This window comes from Apis laboriosa, unplaced genomic scaffold (genome assembly GCF_014066325.1).
Source record: "Apis laboriosa isolate Shangri-la unplaced genomic scaffold, ASM1406632v1 scaffold34_cov151, whole genome shotgun sequence".
NCBI lineage: Eukaryota > Metazoa > Arthropoda > Insecta > Hymenoptera > Apidae > Apis > Apis laboriosa.
In genome coordinates this window covers 8337225-8350000 of record NW_025222928.1, presented here as the reverse complement: position 1 = coordinate 8350000, position 12776 = coordinate 8337225, and the positions used below count along the sequence as shown (strand labels likewise).

General features: G+C 38.5%; 1 protein-coding gene across 3 annotated transcripts in view; it reads right to left on the bottom strand.

Annotated features, from left to right (window-relative positions):
• The window catches only part of LOC122715127 (prolyl 4-hydroxylase subunit alpha-1), a 321169-nt gene that overhangs the window by 73170 nt on the left and 235223 nt on the right, over window positions 1-12776 (bottom strand). For all 3 annotated transcript variants that reach the window (XM_043937050.1, XM_043937052.1, XM_043937049.1), the window contains one exon: window positions 4811-4908. The gene's annotated coding sequence lies outside the window, so the exon portion shown is untranslated. The remainder of the gene's footprint in view (window positions 1-4810; window positions 4909-12776) is intronic.

Sequence of the window (12776 nt, the reverse complement as noted above, 5' to 3'; positions counted from 1 at the left end):
AGGCATTTGGAAAAAAACGTGTCAAAAACCAAACATTGTACAACGTTGAGAATTCGATTTGGAAATTCAGTGCTATTTATTGCACAGTATAAAAATGATTATATACGATTAATTACATCAACATAACGATGGATGGTAGAACAAACACAGCAATACAAGACAAGTAATATAACAATGAATTAATTAATTTAAAATACTTAAATAATTGTTGTTATTGGAAGAAAATATTGTTGATAACGTTCGATTATGTGGATAATAAGAAAACTCAACGATATGTGTACAAGACGGAATAAATTTAAAACGAATTATTTGAATATATTTATATCGATTGTTATTGGTATTGGAAAAGAATGTATCAGGCCAAACGTGTATTTATATTTCGTTATATAAATTTGTTAATTTATTTTAACAAATACATTTAAACGCGTATAAAATAGATATCACTGTAGCCTCGAAGAGCCACATGCAGGTGATGAATTTATCTATGCCAGATATATAATTTAATTGTAAATAAATAAATACATATACACACACATATAAAAAAAATCGTATGAAATTCAAATATAGTTAAGATTTAAGATTCACCGAAAACTGGCAAAAGAAAATATTTTACCTTATAATAATTATTATACAAAATTCGAACTAAAATTTAAAAATTGAGAAAGAAAAAAAAATCTCTCCAATACACACATACACACATATATATAAAAAAATCGTACGAAATTCAAATATTATTTAAGATTCAAGATTCAAAAATTGGCAAAAGAAAATATTTTATAATAATTATAATAATTATTATACAAAATTCGAATCACATCCATACACGGAAAAGAATTAAAAATTTAAAAATTGAAAAAAAAAAAAAAAAAAATCTCTCCCCCAAAACAACTTGCGAAGCACAATCTCTGATCGTCTCTCCCCTTCGAAAAAAAGGGGGAGGGGGCGGAGGGGAGAAGAAAAAGAAAAAAATTCCCGTCGCCCGAACCTTTCGAAATTATACTTCGCAAACAGGGTGACGGTCCTCCGATCCGCACCCTTTCCATGCACCAACGCTCGATAATAATTCATATCGCGTCCCCTCCCCCCCTCCCTCTCTTCGAGGGGTCGCTTTTATCACGTTGCCCTTCCTTCCTTCCTTCCTTTCCTCCCCCACGATGCGAAAACTGGAAGAAACACAAGAGACGCGCGCGCGCGCACACACACACGCAATAGGGGGATGAGCAAGGGGGATGAAAGAAGGAAGCGGAAGCCGCGCGGCTTTTGTGTCCACCGTTGCTCGTACGCGAAAACAACCGTGCGTCTTCGACCGTTCCAACCGTCTCTTTCTCTTTCTCTTTCTCTTTCTCTCTCTCCCTTCCCTTCCCATTGCCCCCTCCTCTCGACCGAGCGTTACAACAACCGTCGTGTCCCAACCGTTCCTGAAGTTGCATGGCGGTTTTTTTCAGCGACGACTAGCGGTTTTTCAGTCCGCGCTTTGTGCGCGCGTTTCTCCACCGCTGCCGTGGCAGGATTTGTTCCCGACGTTGGTAATTTCTGCTTTGCCTTTTGTTTCTCCTCCTCCTCCTCTTCCCCCCCCCTCCTGCTTTTTTTCCTCCCTTTATTCGCTTCGATTCGCTCCCCCTCTTCTCCCCCCCCCTCGCTCGCCTCGTTACCAATTTTCGAATTTTCAATTTCGCGGTTATGGTTATGGAAAAAGAGGGAGGGAGGGAGGGAGGTAATTTTCATGGAGATGTAAGGGTGGATTTGGGAGATTTGGGCGGGAGGGAAGAGAGTTTAGGCTAAGTGAGTGTGTTGGGATGGAATTGGCGGAATTAACGGGAAGGGAATTTTTGGATATATTTTTGGAAAATTTAATTTTTTCCCTCTCGAAGTTAGTAGAGGCGAGTGAAAATAAAAATATTGTGATTAAAGGTTGCGCGAGGGTTTCAACGATAAATCGATCATTTTTTTCCCCTCGATTTTTTCACGAGAAAAATGTTTAGTTTTTGATCAACTGTACATTTGGATAATGAAAAATTCTATGTTTAAACACTGAATATTTTCATATATATATATACATTTGATAGAAAATTGATTAATTTTTGTTTGAAATATTTTTTTTTTTCCCCTCCCCCCCTCGGACTGTCGGAAACACTTGAAAAATGGATATCGTTAAAACGATATATGCATTCTCCATTCCTCTGGAAAAAAAAAATACGCAATGAAACACGAATTCGATTAAAAACAATTTGAACAATTGAAAAATCTACGATTCGATTAAGAGATATACATATATATATATATATATATATATATATATATTTAAAAATGATAAATCTCGAAATCTTATAACATGTGTTTGATCAATAAAACACCAGTCATCATCGTTTGTTTATCTTTATAGCGACACGAGAGAAGAAGGGTTGGACGTCATCGTGACGGCAATAAAGTCAACGTCGGTGTATAAAACGTCGGTGAAATTTAATAAGCCGAGTTAAGAACATTTCTACACACGCGGCCCGGTATTCGCAGAGTTAACGTTGAAACGAGGAAGATCCACGGGGATAGGAGGCTTTAATATCAGTCTCTTTTATCCCACGGCACAAAACAGTCTTATAAAGCTACCACGGAATATCCAAAATAATCTTTCGCCACACAGTTCTCCCCCCTTCTTCGCTTTTTCTCGATTTCTTCTTCTCCAATGAAGAGAAACTTCCCCCTCCATATTTGTTTTCCAACTATTCGTGATCCGAGCTTCGTGAAAAAGATGAACATTCATAAAAATCTTTAAGTATATATATATCACCATTCGAATGCAAAAGGATATAAATATATATATATATATATATATATATATATATACACATATGTGTATGTGTAAAGCGCGGCGATACTGCCAGCAAGACGTGCCAGGATTCTGTCACCTCTTCTCTCTGTTCCATGGTTGATCGAAAAAACAAAAAGAAAAACTCATTTTCATCAAAAACATATTTTCGTTGTCAAACTTTTCACAAGCGATATATTCTCGAAATAGATCTCGATGATTTTGAAACGTCCCCGTCAAAATCATTTTCAGTAAACAACGGTATTTTTCGAACGATTCTCCAATAATTACGGTTATATAGTAAGTCTCGATAAAAATAGACTCTCTTTGTTACTTTTACTCGCTGACATTTTCACGACGCGTCCCCCTGACATTTCTCGATTTACCAAGTCGACCTCGAGGCCGCGAGACATAACGAGACGCGCGATCGAGGCATCTTATACCTTAAAGCAACTGCGAGCAAGGATCGTCCTCCCTCCCCCTCCCCCCTCCTCCTCCCTCTCTCTCTCTCTCTTTTTCTTTCTTTCTCTATTTGTCAATCGATGAAACTTGGAGGGAAACGGGTTGCTCATAAATGCAAAGCAGGATTATCGAAGTTGCGCAATATTGGAGAGTAAAAATAAGAAGGAAGGAGGATGAAAAATAACGAGATAGATGGCAGCACCGATGAATAATACATCCTTCCCGAGGAATACGTGTATACGACGATACGTCACGGCCGAATTTTCGAGATTGCAACTCGAACGTTTCTAAAGACCTTTGGGAATCGCATCGATGGATTTAACAACTCCCCCTTCCCTCCCCTCTCCTTCTCGAAACGCGAAAGGGAAGTCTTTAAACGTGATTGCTTGCCCGTCATATTCGTTCTCGCATACGTTATGCGCCTTACAACAGGAAAGAAATTCAATTTCACGGGAAGGGAATTTTCGCGTATCGACGAGGATCGATATTTACCGGGGAAATGTCGTCGTCAAAATTTTTGAGGATTGAAATTCTCCATTGTCACGGAATATACGTATATGGATACTCGATTGATTTTATTACAATCGATTAAACGTTCCAAGTGTTCGTTTGATACGTTTTTTTTTCGATAATATATTATCATTGGCTGTATAAGTTAAAGTCTATACACGAAAATCGCATTTCTCGCATTTCTTCTCTCGACACAAGTTAGTTACCATCGGTAACGTAACGCCCACCAGAACGTTCGTCATCCATGCTCGAAACGCGTATCACGCATGCGTGGAGACTACTCGCGTGTCTCGCTTCTTCGTATCCTCTTTTGCTTTCGAACGAATATCGTTATTCACGCGAATATTATTATTATTATTACTATTATTATTCTTATATATCTCGTCGATATGCCAATTAGAAATGAATAAAATTTCAATTAATGGGCAAAGGGAGGAAAGATTGGGTAAGGGCAACGTCCGATATCTGTCACTCAACCGCATCGATCTCTCCCCTCGTCCCCTTCTGCCGATTCTATTAGCGTCATCGCGTGCAAACGCGCAAAATTTGTTTCTCGGCTAATTAATCCGATTATACAGGATGGAAATTTATTTTTCGTCGCTGCGAAACGCGGCTCCCAAATATCTCTGTCAGACCGAGGCAAACTGAATCGAGATCCAGGGAACGGATAAAGAGGGGAAGGGGAAGAGGAAGAGATGGATCGAGAGAACGACTTTTATGGACAAAACAAATAACCAAGGGTCGAGATTCTCTCTCTCTCTCTCTCTCTCTCTCTCTCTCTCTCTCTCTCTCTCTCTTCTCTCTCTCTCTCTCTCTCTCTCTCTCTCTCTCTCTCTCTCTCTCTCTCTCTTTCTGTTAAAATTAGATTCACGTGTTCTTATGCACCCGTTGGAGAACGAGTGACGAGACAAATTTTCTATGGATCGTGAAAGGATTTAATTTTAAATATTAGATAGAAACTGTTAACGCAATCGAGAAAATAAAACGTTACGTTTCGAAGGATCGTTTCGAAATTTCTTTTCCCGATCGAATTACCTCCTTAATTGCCTCGCGATGTATCCGGCGTGCAAGCGTGTAACTTGGCCTCCCGTCCAAGAAGGGGGGAAGGAAGGGTCACGATGCAGCTCGAGGATCTGGAAGAAAGAAAAAAAAAAGAATGGAAGCGTTAAGAAACAATGGTTGAATTAAAGAAACCACCGAGAGAAGAAAAATATTCTCGTGTTGACGACGATTGTGTGTACGACTCTGTGTGTGTGTGTGTGTGTGTGTGTGTGTGTGTGTGTGTGTGTGTGTGTGTGTGTGTGTCCTCTCTTCGGAATATAGAGCACGCGATGTAAGAAAAGTTCGATTCAAGGCCGCCATCGCAACCTTCCGACAACTTTTCACGTGACGGCATTAATTTCCAACCTCTCGCCCCCCCTCCCCTCCTCTCCAACAACCCTTCCCCCTCCCCTTTTTAATATTTCCACATCTTTCTCAGCTGTGCATACCCGGCAATTACCGGAGCTCGCGATTCCATAAAATTTTCCACCATTATTTCCTTCATCGCTCTTTGTTCCCCTCGCTCCCTCCCTCCTCCTCCCTTTCAGTGATCCAGCGACGCCATTCTTCCCCGTCTTCTTCTTTGCCTCCTTCTTCCAATCTCTCATTGTTTCTTTCGCTCGCTTCTTCTGCCCGTTTCTTAATTTTTTTTTTTCTGCTCCGTCTTCCTTCCTTCCTTCCTTCTCTTTGCCTTTTGACAACTTGTACAGCGCAGTCTCTTTCCTTTTATCCCGTTCCTTTGATCTTTTCGTCATTTCCTCCGTTTTACTTACATTTAAATTTTAACGTTCGAATTTTTCAAGATTGTTTCTCTTTTTTTTTTTTTTTTTTTTTTTGAGATTCGTATAATAAGATGATCAACGAATTATATCTAAATAACGCAAGTAAAGAATTGATTCGACTGGTTATTATATATTGTATTTTTTTTATATCTCTCAACGTTCTCGTTGTTTATCGAATTCGTCGCGATTTATCACGTTCATTACCTACTTTTTCGTCGCTTCTCATTTATTTTCGAGTTCGTTTGCAGGAAAAAAATCTTCTCCATTTTTGCCACCGTAATTAACAGGAAAAAAGAAGGGGACACCAATTTATTTCTCCGCATTGTACAGAGGAAATATCCAATTTAAAAGAAAAATATCCACCCAACATTCAGAATCAAGAATAAATACGTAATAGAATGAATAAATGAAGGGCGAATGATAATTAAACATTCTCGAAATTGATAATAAAAATACGACATCCAAGATCACACAGAAGCATCGTTGAAAAAATAATTTAAAAATCTCGAATGAAGTTATTTCAAGCAATTAATTGTTAAAATCGAATAACATTTATCCGCTTTTAGTGTAACCATTTGCCACTACGATTATTTGCGATTATTATTCATAACTTCGACTGTTAAATTTTGCTTATCGCTGGTTAAGGGTTTATTTATCAAATTCGTTCGTTTAGAGAATAATTTTTAGAATAATTAAAAAAAATGTATTAATTTTACGTGTCATGTAATTATAGAAATGCAATTACACGTATAAAGCAGAATTTTAGGTATTAATCCAAAAGTTGAAAAAGTAACTTAAAGTTAAAAAATTACTTCGAGTAATTAAAATGCTCGAATAACATTTCGTATAACTCATTATAATTATTATTGTTCTATTTAGAACGATAAATTATCGAAGCAACTTTATTAAATTTTGCCCATTCGCTGCTCGCATGGTGTTATTTCATTCTTCCTCCCTCCCCCCTTCCCATGAATAAGAAAGTGGCCGTCACATTTTTCAAAGCCCGCAATCAACGCGGAAAGCTTTTGAAAAGCTTCTGAATCCTCGCGAATATAATAGTTCGTCAGAGAAAGTTCGACAAAGGGATATAAGAAATCGAGGAGAACAGTTCGCCCGTAGTCCAGTATCTTTTCAGATTCAACTAAAACTCGGCAATGAAAATTTTCGATAATTTAAAATTCCCGCCACGGGAGAAATCCGTCTCGAAATCCGTCCGTTTCCCGCGTCGGTTAAAACGGCGAGAATGCCCACTTTCGTTCGCGCAATTCGAACATAATCCACCTTAACTTTTTCCAACGTTGAAATGAACAGTTTGGAGAGAACGATGCGGCTCAGGTTTCTCTCTAGGGGGAGGGAGGAAGGGGGAGAAAGAGAGAGAGAGAAAGAGAAAGAGGCTTAACCGGTTAAAACCTGGCGAATCCAGTAAACAAAACGGAACCCTCCCTTTTCCGCGTCTTACCAGCTCCACAAGCTTATTTTAAGACAATACTCGAGCCCAGCAAATATTCATAGAAATTTTCGGACGGACGCTCCTCTTTACGCCGTTTTAAACGCTGCTACTTTCCCTCGAGAGGGAATTCGCGTTATTGTGTATACTCGGAAGCTTCTTTTCCTCTCTCTCTTTCTTCTATTCTTCCTTACGCGTAACATCGCGCAAAATTCGTTCGATGATTTTCGAATGTCTTTCTTGTTATTTTTTTCTCCGATTTACTGTTTCGATTAAAGCTACGATGCTCCATTTGCACAGTCTCTTTTCCAAGAGTTTTCGACTTGTATCCACTCGAGAGCAACAGACTATAGAAAATTTGAACGATAGATTCCGTCCGAGAATCGTATGCCTTTATCGTTTCTTTCCACGAACTATTGCCGTCGTCCGTTCGTATAGAAATATCGCAAAAAACAAGCCACGATGGTTTCAAATTTCACGCTGCGCGCGACTCGACTTTTTTCTTCTTTAAGCACAAACGTTTCACAAATACAATCGCGAATCGCGTAACGAAATCGACGAACAGAGTGGAATTTAAGCCGCGAATATATATAATAAGCCGGTGAGATCTCGAGGAAAAACGGCGTTTCATATGCGCTAATCTAATATTTACCGAAGTTGGTGGGATCCGGAAGAGGCGGGGCAAAGAGAATATTAAAATTCCTCGTCGTCGTTCTATGATCTTGCCAACTTGCGTTGCGTGTGCGCCCTGCGACTTTACGCGTTTTTTATGCGTGGGACACGAATATACGAATTATAATTAATTAATTCGTAGAGGCAAAGTGAATTTTCACTATCGAGTTTATCTATTTCCTCTGAATTTCTATTTTTTCCTCTTTCTTTCTGAATGATACGTTTTTTTAAAAATTCGACGATGATTATTGCAATTTGTTGCACCTTACTAAAATATTAATCACCTCGAGTTCATTCGTTTTTTGACGGATAAAAATTCTTAATTAACTTTATTTGGACCGCTTTGTAATTAATATTAAAAATAAATTTTTTAGACAACGTACAATTGTTTACAATTGTTTTTATTTGAAAATTTCCGGTACGTAATTAATTCCTAATTTTACTCTATTCTTCGAAATTGAGGCATTATATTTTTTCGATACTTTTGTCATTATATTTTCAATTAAGAACTTTCAATATAGAGCGGATACTCAATACTAATTCTAGTATTGAATATGCGAAATAAATGAATTCTTTTTGGAATTTTTTTTTGTTGAGAAACACCTTATCCCAATTTTTCACGTATTGACAAATTTTAATTTATTTCCACAAAATATTTTCCAGCACGATATTTTTGCTCTAAATGGGATTCGAATAATAATATTTCTCTTGACGAGAAAAATTACGAGAGAGCAACAAGATTTTCCTTTAAATGGAGGGGAAAGAGGGAAATGGTTGTTGTGTATTACATTACAACACGCGTGCAGGCAACATTTCGTTTCCAATTGTATAATTGACAAATATGCGAAATATCCCTCCCGATGCGAGATATTTCGCCGTTTATCAAACGAGCGGTATGGACGCGTTGCTGTTAATTTTTTTTTTATCGCGGCAAAAAAGCAAATAAAATATTTGGAACGAAATACAAATGTGGTAATTACTCTATGCAGGAAAATTCTGGATGGAGAGGGAAGGGGAGGAGGGGGGAAAAATCGTCCTTGCGTGTTGATAAAATTTATCGTCCTACGCGCGAAACCAATGAAGTTTTTTTTTTTATTTTTCTTTTTTTTCCTTTTTTTTTTTTTTTTACCCTCCCCGATGGTAAACGTGTTACTCTATCGAGGGCAACATCGTCCGCTATCTCGACGGGACGAATAATTAAAGCGCGTTTTTCAGCAGCTGGATGGTAATTAACGAAAACTTCAAACGGCGACAAAAACAGCGAAAAATAATGGCGGGTTGCGTGCCTCGTGTGTACCTCTGTCTCCCATGCTCGGGATATGAAAAATATGCGTAAACGAGGGACAAGCATCATCACGTACGCGTTACGTTCCCTTTTCTCTCTCTTTCTCTCTCTCTCTCTCTCTCTCTCTCTCTCTCTCTCTCTCTCTCTCTGAGAATAAAGAATTGCCGCGATAATATTTTTCTACGGTTAGGTGGATTATTCAGTTTTTTGTAATTGCACTCTCGAATTAATCGTACATTTCGAAGTATATGATGACACGAATGCATTTTGCATTCGGATAAAGAAAACTCTCGGTTTTAGTAGTTATGCTTGTGCAATTAATTAATTATCTTATCCTAAGTAGATGTACGAGATTCGATATATTATTTTTATGAAAAAAAAATATTGTAAATATAAAATCGTAACAAAACGATGATAATATATTTGATACCTAAATTTTCTTTAAAGTAATATAAAAATATATTAGGCGTATTTTCTTTTTAAGACAAGTAATTTTTTATACGACTAATGTAAAAGTTATACCGATCTGTACCGATTCATCGGTGAAAAGAAGTCTCGCGGAAGGATTTGATTGATCAATTTGAGGCCTGTTTTCATTTCTGTTTCTATTCTCGTAATATTCGTCATGTTAGACAATAATAGAATCCAGAATATTCTAACCTATCCTATCTCTTCTAACCTATATAATGATATAAAATTTTATTTATTTCTCTTAATTTATAAATTAATTTCGTAATTCGAGTATATGAATAAGCTAAACACATTATAAACACTTTTTAAAATATTTCACTTTTCAATCTTGGATAATTTTTACGATTTTGAATATTCAACTTATAAACAACTCTTCCACTATCGTGTAGATCAGGATTGTCAACAAAGCGAAATCCGAAGTGGAGATAGTCGCGCGATGGAACAATCCGTTAATTAAAATCCGCGCGAATTCGTACAGAAAATACGTACAATCTGAAATATATAAAGCGCGGACGAGGTAGTAGTACGGAAGAACGAAGGAAGGAAGAAGCAACGGAGGAAAACAGGCGAAAACACAAACACGGGATATTTATCGCGAGCATTCCGCTCACGCGCCTCGAATCACTGCTTTTCCACGCTTTCGATGCGATATTTCCTTATCCCTCTTCCCTCTGTGCCGATTTCCCTTCCCTTTCTCACCCTTCCCTCCCCCTTCCTTTTTCAGTAGTTTCAGTAGAGCAGAGGATCGGCGTGGGTGGAGGAGACATGCCGGCCAAAGAATTCGTCGCACGTCGCGCGTCGCAGACAGGCAGCGGAGTTGCTAGGCTTTTCAGGAAACGCATTTGCACATTTGAGAAGCGAGGAGAAGGGGCGACAAGGGAGCCGGCCAGGTGGTTTGATAAAGAAAACGGAGGGGAGGGTGTGATGGAGAACGACGGATCAACGCTGCCTGTCATCGAACAGACAGGGAGATACAGGCCGTTTCTCTTCCTTACGCATCGCCGCCAACCGAGCACTTTCCCAACGGTTGGGGATTTTTACTCCCAACCTCTTCCTTGTCTCCACGAATCGAAAATCTCTGATAAATGATACTCTTTCGCGTCTCTGCTTTTTTTTTTTTTTTACTTTTAACTTTGGCAAGGCACGGAACCGCAAACAGTGTAACAAAATTTAATTTGATTTGATAGAAGTTACTTGATGGATAATTTATCGTTCGAAAAATAATATTGTCCGGAAAGTAATTTCGTTTTTTCACACGAGCGTCGCTAGTCGAACGTTTAGCCAACTTCGTTCTGAACCGTGTTGTTCGGAAAGTAATTTCGTTTTTTCACACGAGCGTCGCTAGTCGAACGTTTATCCAGCCAACTTCGTTCTAAACCGGTATTACATCATATTTTGAGAGTTGGCATTTTCGTGGTTTGTTTGTAAGAAAAATTCGTTCGATTCTTATACGGTTTGTGTTTGTCGTGTGTGTGATAACAGAGATGCAAGATCGAAAGACATATTTTACTTTTTTATTACCGAAAAGGTAAGAATGTTGTTCGGGCAAGAAAAAAGTTACACAAAGTCTGTGGAAAAAGTGTATTAACGATAGAAGACCACTTGAAACTGACGAAGACGAAATAAAAGCACCTATCGAAGCAAAACTAACGAAGATTGAATTTGTCGAATTCGATTGTTCATGATCACATGAATAAGCTATGATATAAATGTTATTCATTAGCGTTTTAATAAGTAACTATTTTATTCGAGATTTTTAACTTTAAGTTACTTTTTCAATCAAGTTAATCCAAAACTCTCCACTTCAAATTCGTTCAAATTTCATCACTGGACACGGAACACTCGTTGCAACAGCACAGACAATACAGCAAACCAAGAATAATAATAAAATTGCTACTGAACAAGTGAGTCGAAAAGAGAAAAAGGGGAGGGAAGAAGAGACCGAGCGTGGTCAGTTCGTAATACCGTTCACCAATCCGGTCGAACCTGTTCAGGAAGCGAGGCATACGGGAAGGGGAAAGAAGGGGGGTGAAAAAGTTCCGCGAGCACGGAGATTAGTATCTTCCGGATGTGTATCGACCGAATACACGACGGAGAGCACGTGTACCGCGAAATTGCAATTGCCTCGTGTACCGCCTTATCTCGCTACCGCTTTCACTTCGCTTCCTTCCCGATTTTCATCTACCGTCCACCGCCGACCTTCTAATTAATGAGGAATTACCGCGTCCACTCGAGTCGATAAGAATCGCACGAACCACCACGTGTCCGTCTATATTCTATATTCTCGATCGGAATTTATAATATTTTAATTTTCTCGATCTCGATTTCGGTGTCGTCAAGAACGTTATTTCAGGAATAATTTTATTTCTGGATGGTGGAAAGATTAAGTTAGATTAGGTTAGGTTAAGTTGGGTTCAAATATAATCTATACTTTGCTGGAAGAAAGATCTCGGTTGATTGACTTGCAAAACGCGTTACAATTTTTTTGAAGACGCAACAATGAAGAAGAGAAATTTGAAGGAAAGAAATTTTTATTTTATTGAAAAATAATCATTTGTTGGAAGAAAGATCTTGATTGATTTGCGTTATAACTTTGTCATTTTCGAAGATATGCAAATAATGAAGAAAAAGGAAAAAAAGAAAAGATCGGAATGTCTTTCTTTCCAACGATTATATATTTATCGTAGAAACGTGACTGCAATTTTTTCCCGAATATCTCGAAAACCGCAACGATAACGCGTACGGAGAAAAATTGTTCGGAAACTGTTGTTCGTCGCTCGACAACATATTTCAAAACCAAGGAGAGAAAAATCCTCTGCTGAATAACTGCTCTACTGTTACCTTCTCTTCCTAAAAAAAAAAAAAAAAAAAAAAAAGAAAATTTAAACAAGTAGACACGATCGTAGAACACGTCCCCCATCATCGTGCATCGCCACTTCCGCCGCAACGAATGTATCCATCCATCTCGAATGCCAATATAGCGCGTCGCTCACACGGAGCACAAGCTCGAGGATCAACGAATCGAACAGAGGCCACGATAGATTTACCTCGCGTATTCTCGATCGAATACAAACCGTTCCCTCGTTCCTTTCCATATAACCGTCGGTATCACGAGCCGTTCACGTGGAAATCAGATCATCCTTCCCCCTCCTCCCCAAGAATCTTGGCTCGGGTATCGAAGAAGAAGAAGAAGAAGCTGTTTGCCCTGCCTCTGCTTGAATTTATTCACGGCAGTCAATTCAACCACTGTCCCATTCTCTCTCTCTCTCTCTCTCTCTCTCTCTCTCTCTCTCTCTCTCTCTC